This window comes from Liolophura sinensis, chromosome 6, assembly GCF_032854445.1.
Source record: "Liolophura sinensis isolate JHLJ2023 chromosome 6, CUHK_Ljap_v2, whole genome shotgun sequence".
Classification (NCBI taxonomy): domain Eukaryota; kingdom Metazoa; phylum Mollusca; class Polyplacophora; order Chitonida; family Chitonidae; genus Liolophura; species Liolophura sinensis.
In genome coordinates, this window is record NC_088300.1 from 71,976,795 (window position 1) to 71,984,817 (window position 8,023).

The window sequence follows — 8,023 nt, forward strand, 5'->3', positions numbered from 1 at the left end:
GTCCGACAAATTTCAATTTGTGCAAATCAACTTTGACAATGTTGGTAAAACCTAATGATTGGGAGATTATGATCTATTATATACCGGTAATTCATTTTATTTATGTTATCTTAATCATTATGGGGGAGGGAGGCAAATTAACATTTAAACGAAAATTATTGATGCCGGTAAATATTTATCGATATCGGTATTTAATTGTCAATATCGCTAATTCATTTATCGACATCGCAATAACAGATTTATTGATATCGATAATGAATAAAAGGTACCGATAAATCGCTACCAATCAATAATTGATTTATAGATATCGATAGATTAATTTGCGATATCAATAAATAGTGTTTCCTGTTGGTTGAGAGAAATGCCTTCATTTACAATGGCCTACGTAGCTGGGTCAGCCACAGAGGAAGTAAGGGCCGTCTAACCTAGGAAGTGCAGCAGACTGTGTAGCGCGTATAACAGAGTGATACAGGTAATAGTATAATAACTGTAAAATAAAATTGGTAAATTTCATTCGTTTTACTCGGTTTCTGTAGAAATTTCCTCATAAAAATATTACGAAGGAAGGAGCAGTAAATACCAGAGGGCTGAAAAAGCGTATTTATCCATATTGATATGTGGTCTACAGTTTTCATTACTGTTCCGGAACACTTCAAAAAAGTTTACATTAGTTCTAGTATCCCTAAAGAACTATAACGACCACAGTTTTACAATTATAACCTATATGTTTTAGACAGTCGGTTATATATTCAGCTGTCTGTAACACTCGCGACCAAAATTGCGTTTAGTTAGTGACATGTAAAACCCAAGCTCTATAAATTGATATGTTGAAAGTCCACATTATTACAAATAAGATGCAGTTAGAATGGATTTTTTAATTCATTATGTTAAACTCCATCAGCTTAGAACTCGGGTGAGGTCATAATTATTCAAAAGTAAGTAGCATGTATTCAGTAAATTTTGTGTCGGTGAGCCGTAGTATTAGAGTGGAGTACTTATTACGATAATGTACCTGACTTAACACAAGGCAAAAAAAAAATTTACTTATGCGCTAAGTGACCGTCTGACCACGGATAGGTAGCATAAACGCTTGTTCAGTTTCATAAACCATAATCGAGTTTTCGCCGGCCAGAAACCCTGATATAAACCCTATGTTGAGTTCCAGGTATTTAGGGAAACGTGTCAGAAATGCGATGTTCGACTCAATACATGTCTCGATATTTTATCCTTATTATGCACACTAACTTTTTGCCTTGTTTCACGCATAATGCCATTATTCTATTAAACATATGTTCACTCACTGGCCATCTTGTACGTGTGGTCGACCTAAGTGTATTTACTTTGGTATATACCCAGTTAAAAACGTTACGTTGTGCTTTACGCATATAAGATACATAAAAAGTACATTGAAGGTTTTTCTCAACCTTATTCTTTTTCACTAACCTATATCAATTTCGTAACCAGAAAAAATGTCTCTGGCTAGATCTGAAAGGCCAGAGCTTCCAAACCCAGGAGGGTGCTGGAACCTGGCCCATAGGCTTGAACCATACCTAATACTGAAACTCTCATTGAGGAAAGCGGGTGGGCGATCTGCTCGGTGTCAGTATGGACTGTGATTGGCGTGTCTGGGTGTTGTCTGGGGAGTCTTACTTATGATGCTTCAGTGATCCAGCACGATATCTATAACGACAGTGAGATCGCTCATCTACAGCGGAACACTTTCTTTATATTAATGAGTACAATAACCAGTTTCATGCCAAGTTTTTAGATGTGTACAAACTTTTGCATTTAACAACATTGTTCGCGCATAGATGAGTTTTCTAGAATTATTCCCGAATTTTTTTCCTGTCTGTTATGAACGAGCGTGCAGCCGAACAGGTGGTGCGAGTACCCTCGCCAGGGTTTCAGTTTACCTTTCATATGTCGGGGCATTTTTCTGTGTTCTAAAGTTTCGTTACTTAAAGAATATGTTCTGTACATCAAACAAAGGCTGGGCCTCATCACAAGCTTGAAAACCACGGGGAATTCCCCTGTACTTTACGTCCTTACCCAAACGTGTGCATGCTTGACACAGCCCAGTGTACATTCGCTTTGTACGAGAGGGTAATAGCAATAGTGTCACCAGCGTTTACTGCGGAGAATGAATATAGAAATGATTAGGTCTTAATGCCACGTTGGCATTTTTTATTCCCTCTCTTGACGATTTAGTGACGAGACCAAGGTTGTCTTGTATGACATAAATGTGGACTAAACACATGAAGGGTACTATTTCGCCTGACACCATTTTATGTTCATATATTACTGTATAGTAACTGCATTTGACATTCATAAATTTTTCAACTGATTCTTTTATGTGGTTTAAGGAACGGTGTCAAAGTAAAACTAAGTTACGGCGATATATCACGAATTATTGTTCACAAGCCTAAATGGAAGAGGCATAATTCACAAAAGTGAAACTAGATTACCCTCAATACGTTATATTTGCTGCTATAGGTTATACGAGTGCTTTGATTTTCTTTAACCATTATGCTGTAAATTTGTCAGCCTCAACCTCAAAAATATATATCCCCTAAAATTTGTGTGGTACAATGTCATACCACCACACGGAGTTTGCACTTTTCTCTGTAACAATCTGATACATGTATATCATTTTTTTCAGCTGTGGTTGATGAAAGTGAACTCATAGCATTTTGTTACCTTGGTAATCTCGCGAGGGGTAGGAAGTAACACTGGCAAGAAAGTTCTCAGTTCTATCCAAAACAGACAAATTCTGAGATAATTCAACTAGGTGCCAATTAACTAGTATTACCCATTCATTGCCCCATAACTCTTCAAATCTTAAATCCAATTGCCCGAATGGCTCATGTGTAGCATATGGACAGGCTGGCCTTGTGCAGCTTGAATGACATCCTATGGTTCAATGGTTAAGTGATTAAGTATAAGAAATCCATACACTACATAACATACATCCTTGTCTATACCCCTGTCACACTCCACACAATGCATAACATACACACTCGTCAGTATTCCCGTCACACTATCTACACTACATAACATGCACACTTGTCTCTATGCTTATCACACCCTACACACTACATAACATACACACTTGTCTGTATCCCAGCACACTATACACTGCATAACATACACACTTTTATGTATCTCCATCACACCCTATACACTTAATAACATACACACTTGTCTGTATCCCCATCACACACTATACACTACATAACATACACACTTTTCTGTACCCCATCACACTCTATACACTACAGTGTGTATGTGCCCCATCACACTCTCTACACTATATAACGTTCAAACTTGTCTGTATGCCCATCACACCCTGTACACCACATAACATACACACTTGTACGTATCCCCATCACACTCTATACACTACATAACATACACACATGTCTGTATCCCAGCACACTATACACTACATAACATACACACTTTTATGTATCTCCATCACACTCTATACACTTAATAACATACACACTTGTCTGTATCCCCATCACACACTATACACTACATAACATACACACTTGTCTGTACGCCATCACACTCTATACACTACAGTGTGTATGTACCCCATCACACACTCTACACTATATAACGTTCAAACTTGTCTGTATGCCCATCACACTCTATACATTACATAACATACATCCTTGTTCAAACTTGTCTGTATGCCCATCACACTCTATACGTCACATAACATACACAGTTGTCTGTATGCCCATCATACTCTATACATTACATAACATACATCCACACTATCTACACACTAAATAACATAGTATTCCCATCACACTCTATACACTGCATGTTGCGCACATGTCTCTATGCTCATCACACCCTACACACTACATAACTTACACACTTCTCTGTATCTCCATTACACTCTATACACTGCATAACGTACACACTTGTCTGTATGCCCATCAAACCCTATTCACCACATCACATAAACACTTGTCTGCATCCCCATCACACACTATACACTACATAACATACACACTTGTCTGTACCCTATCACACTCTCTACACTACATAACGTCCAAACTTGTCTGTATGCCCATTACACTCTATACACTATATAACATACACACTCGTCTGTATCCCCATCACACCCTGTACACCATATAACATACTCACTTGTATGTATCCCCACCACGCTCTATACATTACATAACATACACGCTTTTCTATATCTCAGTCACACTATCCAGACCACATAACATACACAATTGTTTGTATTCCCATCACTCTCTATACACTACAAAACATACACACTGGTCCGTATGCCCATCACACTCTATACAATACCAAACATACACACTTGTCTATACTTCAGTCACACTATCCAGAAAACTCAATATACACGCTTGTCTGTTTTCCCACTACACTCTATACACTGCGTAACATACACACTTGTCTGTATGCCCACAACACTCTATACGTTACATAACATACACACTTGTCCGTATGCTCATCGCACTCTATAGAATACCAAACATACACGCTTGTCTATACCTCAGTCACACTATCTACACCACATAACATACACATCTGTCTGTTTTCCCGTCACACTATCTACACTATATAACATACACACTTGTCTGTATGCCATCACACTCCATACAATACCAAACATACACACTTGTCAATACCTCAGTCACACTATCTACACCCCATAACATACACACTTATCTGTATCCCCATCACACTCTACTCACTACCAAACATACACACTTGTCTATACCCCAGTCACACCATCTACACTACATAACATACACACTTGTTTGTATGCCCATCACACTCTATACGCCACATAACATACACACTTGTTTGTATGCCCATCACACTCTATACGCCACATAACATACACACTTGTTTGTATGCCCAGCACACTCTGTTCACTACAAAACATACACACTTGTCTGTATCCCCATCACACTCTATACATTACATAACATACACATTTGTCTGTTTTACCATCACACTCTACACACTACAAAACATACACACTTGTCTATACCTCAGTCAAAGTATCTACACTACATAATATTATACACATTTGTCTGTATCCCCATCACACTCTATACACTACATAATGTACGCACTCGTCAGTATTCCCAACACACGCTATACACTACATAACATGCACACTTGTCTCTATGTCCATTACACCCTACACACTACATAACATACACACTTATCTGCATTCTCATCACACTCAACACACTACCAAACATACACACTTATCTATACCACAGTCACAATATCTACACTACATAACATACACACTTGCCTATGTTTCCATCACACACATAGTACATAACAGATGCGAACAACAGATTTTCCGTTGCACCATGTTCTTCAACCTGCTGGCAATCATACCTGATTTATGGTGAACCACTGTCATTTCTAATTATATATTTTGTACATTTTTTTTAAAACTGTCGTGATATGATAAAATGTTTTATCCAGTTTTAATTAGATGACAAAATGTAGGCTTATATCAATAATTGTCAGTAGTAAATGCATACTTCTCACACTATATCAAGGATTTTCCACTTATACGATGGCGCTCAGTTTTACAGATAGCGAAAATCTTCCGACTGTCGAACAAGGAACAAGATGATGGCTTTTGATGTCACGTAGATTTCCAAAAGGGTTAACTCCCGTTAGGAAGAACACGTCCCCATCTGCATAACTGAAAACCCAGTTGGAAATTTTAATTACGTTCATAATGGAGAATTTGGCGAACAATCGATGTTTATTGAAAGTTTATCTGATTTCTTGTTAAGAAATCCAACCGACTTTCCACCGTAAAGTTTTCTAATAAGTGTTTTAATGGCGATACAAATCAAGTCCTAGCGTATAAGTATGGTTGTTGGAAAGAAACTGCCTAAGATGCATGAATAGGTAAAACATGGTGAATACCGGTAAAATTAGATAATTCATTTCACGGTACACTGCTGCTCCACAGTGTGCTTGAGTAGGTATATTAAGAAAACACAAGACGTTAAAAAAAGTACCTGCACTTAAAGTAAGTCGTCTGCCAGGGATAATTTAGCCTCTAACTCAACAAGCAGCCAACCAACTGAATGGCAACCCGATTGACATGACTCATCTGTCAGATTCTGGGAAGACTCGTAATTTCTTAATTTTTTCCTTTTCTTTTTTGTGTTTACTTTTTAATTTTTCTTCCTATAATTTATTTTATTTATTTATTTATTTATTTTATTCCGTTTTTGGATATTATTTTTGTGTCGCACGATTATCAGCTGCAGGTCTGATGACGGTGTGATTAATCAGTTATGAATGAAGCATTCCTTTTCGTTTTAATTGATATTTCATTTATTTATTCATTTGATGAACAACAGATGGGAAAGATTAATTATGGTTAGGGTTCATCTAGTGAAGTACACGTGTACATCTAGTGAAGTACACGTGTACATCTAGTGAAGTACACGTGTACAATAACTTGTTCATTCCAGTCTGATAAAACAGGTCTCTAACATGTTTACAGAGACATTCTGTTTACACGTGTGTAGGCCTATGTGTGTCTCACGGACACGACCCGTGTTGTCATGATAGTGTTCATGTCCGCTTACCGCGATACAACAGCTCGCAGTGGTTTTTGGCGAAATAGACGGTGCATTTCGCATTACATATATGTAGATCTAGAGATAAAATGATCTTGTCTGGTATATCTTCCTGTGTTCAATGCTTTGAGTTTTCACGCTTGTAAAAAAAGGAAAGAAAAACAGAAACGGGTCAAGGAAAATCCGCCCTACTTTATTTACGGCACAGTGACTGGTAGGGTGTCTGTGTTGTAAGTCAACTGGCTCTCTGTAAGATAATCCAATGCCAGGAAAAAGAGTATATTTAAAGTCAATAATATAATATAATAATACTGTTTTGTGTGTGAAGTTATATTCCGAATTCCCTTTCCAATATTATGTGAAAGCTTTGAATGGTATAAGCAAGTATACAAAACATCTTTGTCCTTGGTGTGTCCTTGCTTCTAAAATACAAGCCTGTATCTGACATGAACGTTGTTAATGACTAATCTCAGTACAGACATGAGGTATCTCACTGAGGAACCATAATGCCTTTATAGCTTCAAAATGTCTGTGCCTGCATGCAAAGTCTGGGTCGCTCGGCTATATGTACTTGCTTCAGAGCCTCTGAGTCAAGCTTATAACCTACATACAGGGAGGCCTACACCACGGCCGTGTTTAACACCTATGTACTTGTACCTCACAATTCACTTGTGAACTTATAAAATATTCACCGACTGTAACAGGATATATCGCCGTGGGACAACTTAAAAAGAGGTACACTCGCGCAAAGATCTGTATTCCCGAACACTTAAGCTGACCAATGGGGCCTAAATTAAATTCAAAACCTGTGTCTTCAGTCAGTTACATAATTGTCCGCCACCTGTTTGAGTGAGTTGTGTGAAAATGTTCTCGCACCTTCAGCAAACATATGATGTTGAATTAACAAAGTTGTTTATTTGTTAAATAACCCTTTCTTTCATAAGGTGTTTGCAGGTTTAAAGTGATTAATTATTAAAATGCATATGTATCAATCATGTGCCACGAATAGCCAATCATCTTGAAAATTCACACGTAGCTGTGCGGTTTCACTTAACAGATATGAAGACTGAATGTATCTATGACGACAACGAGTGAAGAAGGGATGATCTTACACGTTGAAACATGTTTAAAACTTTGCACCTTGAAGTGCATCGGCCGATGTTTGTGCAAGCAACCCGGAAGAATGTAAAAACCTACACTATGCAGACAGGCCTGCAATAGTGGTCGGAAGCCCTTACACTGTCTGACAGCACCACAGAATGCATATATAGCACTATATAGCCCTTATTACTTGGTAAGCGGTTGTGACAAAGTTTTGGGTCATGATACCTGCTAGGCATTATGTTACAAGTGTTGTTTTGTAGGTGTGTGTGCGTGTGCGTGTGCGTGTGTGTGCGAGTGCG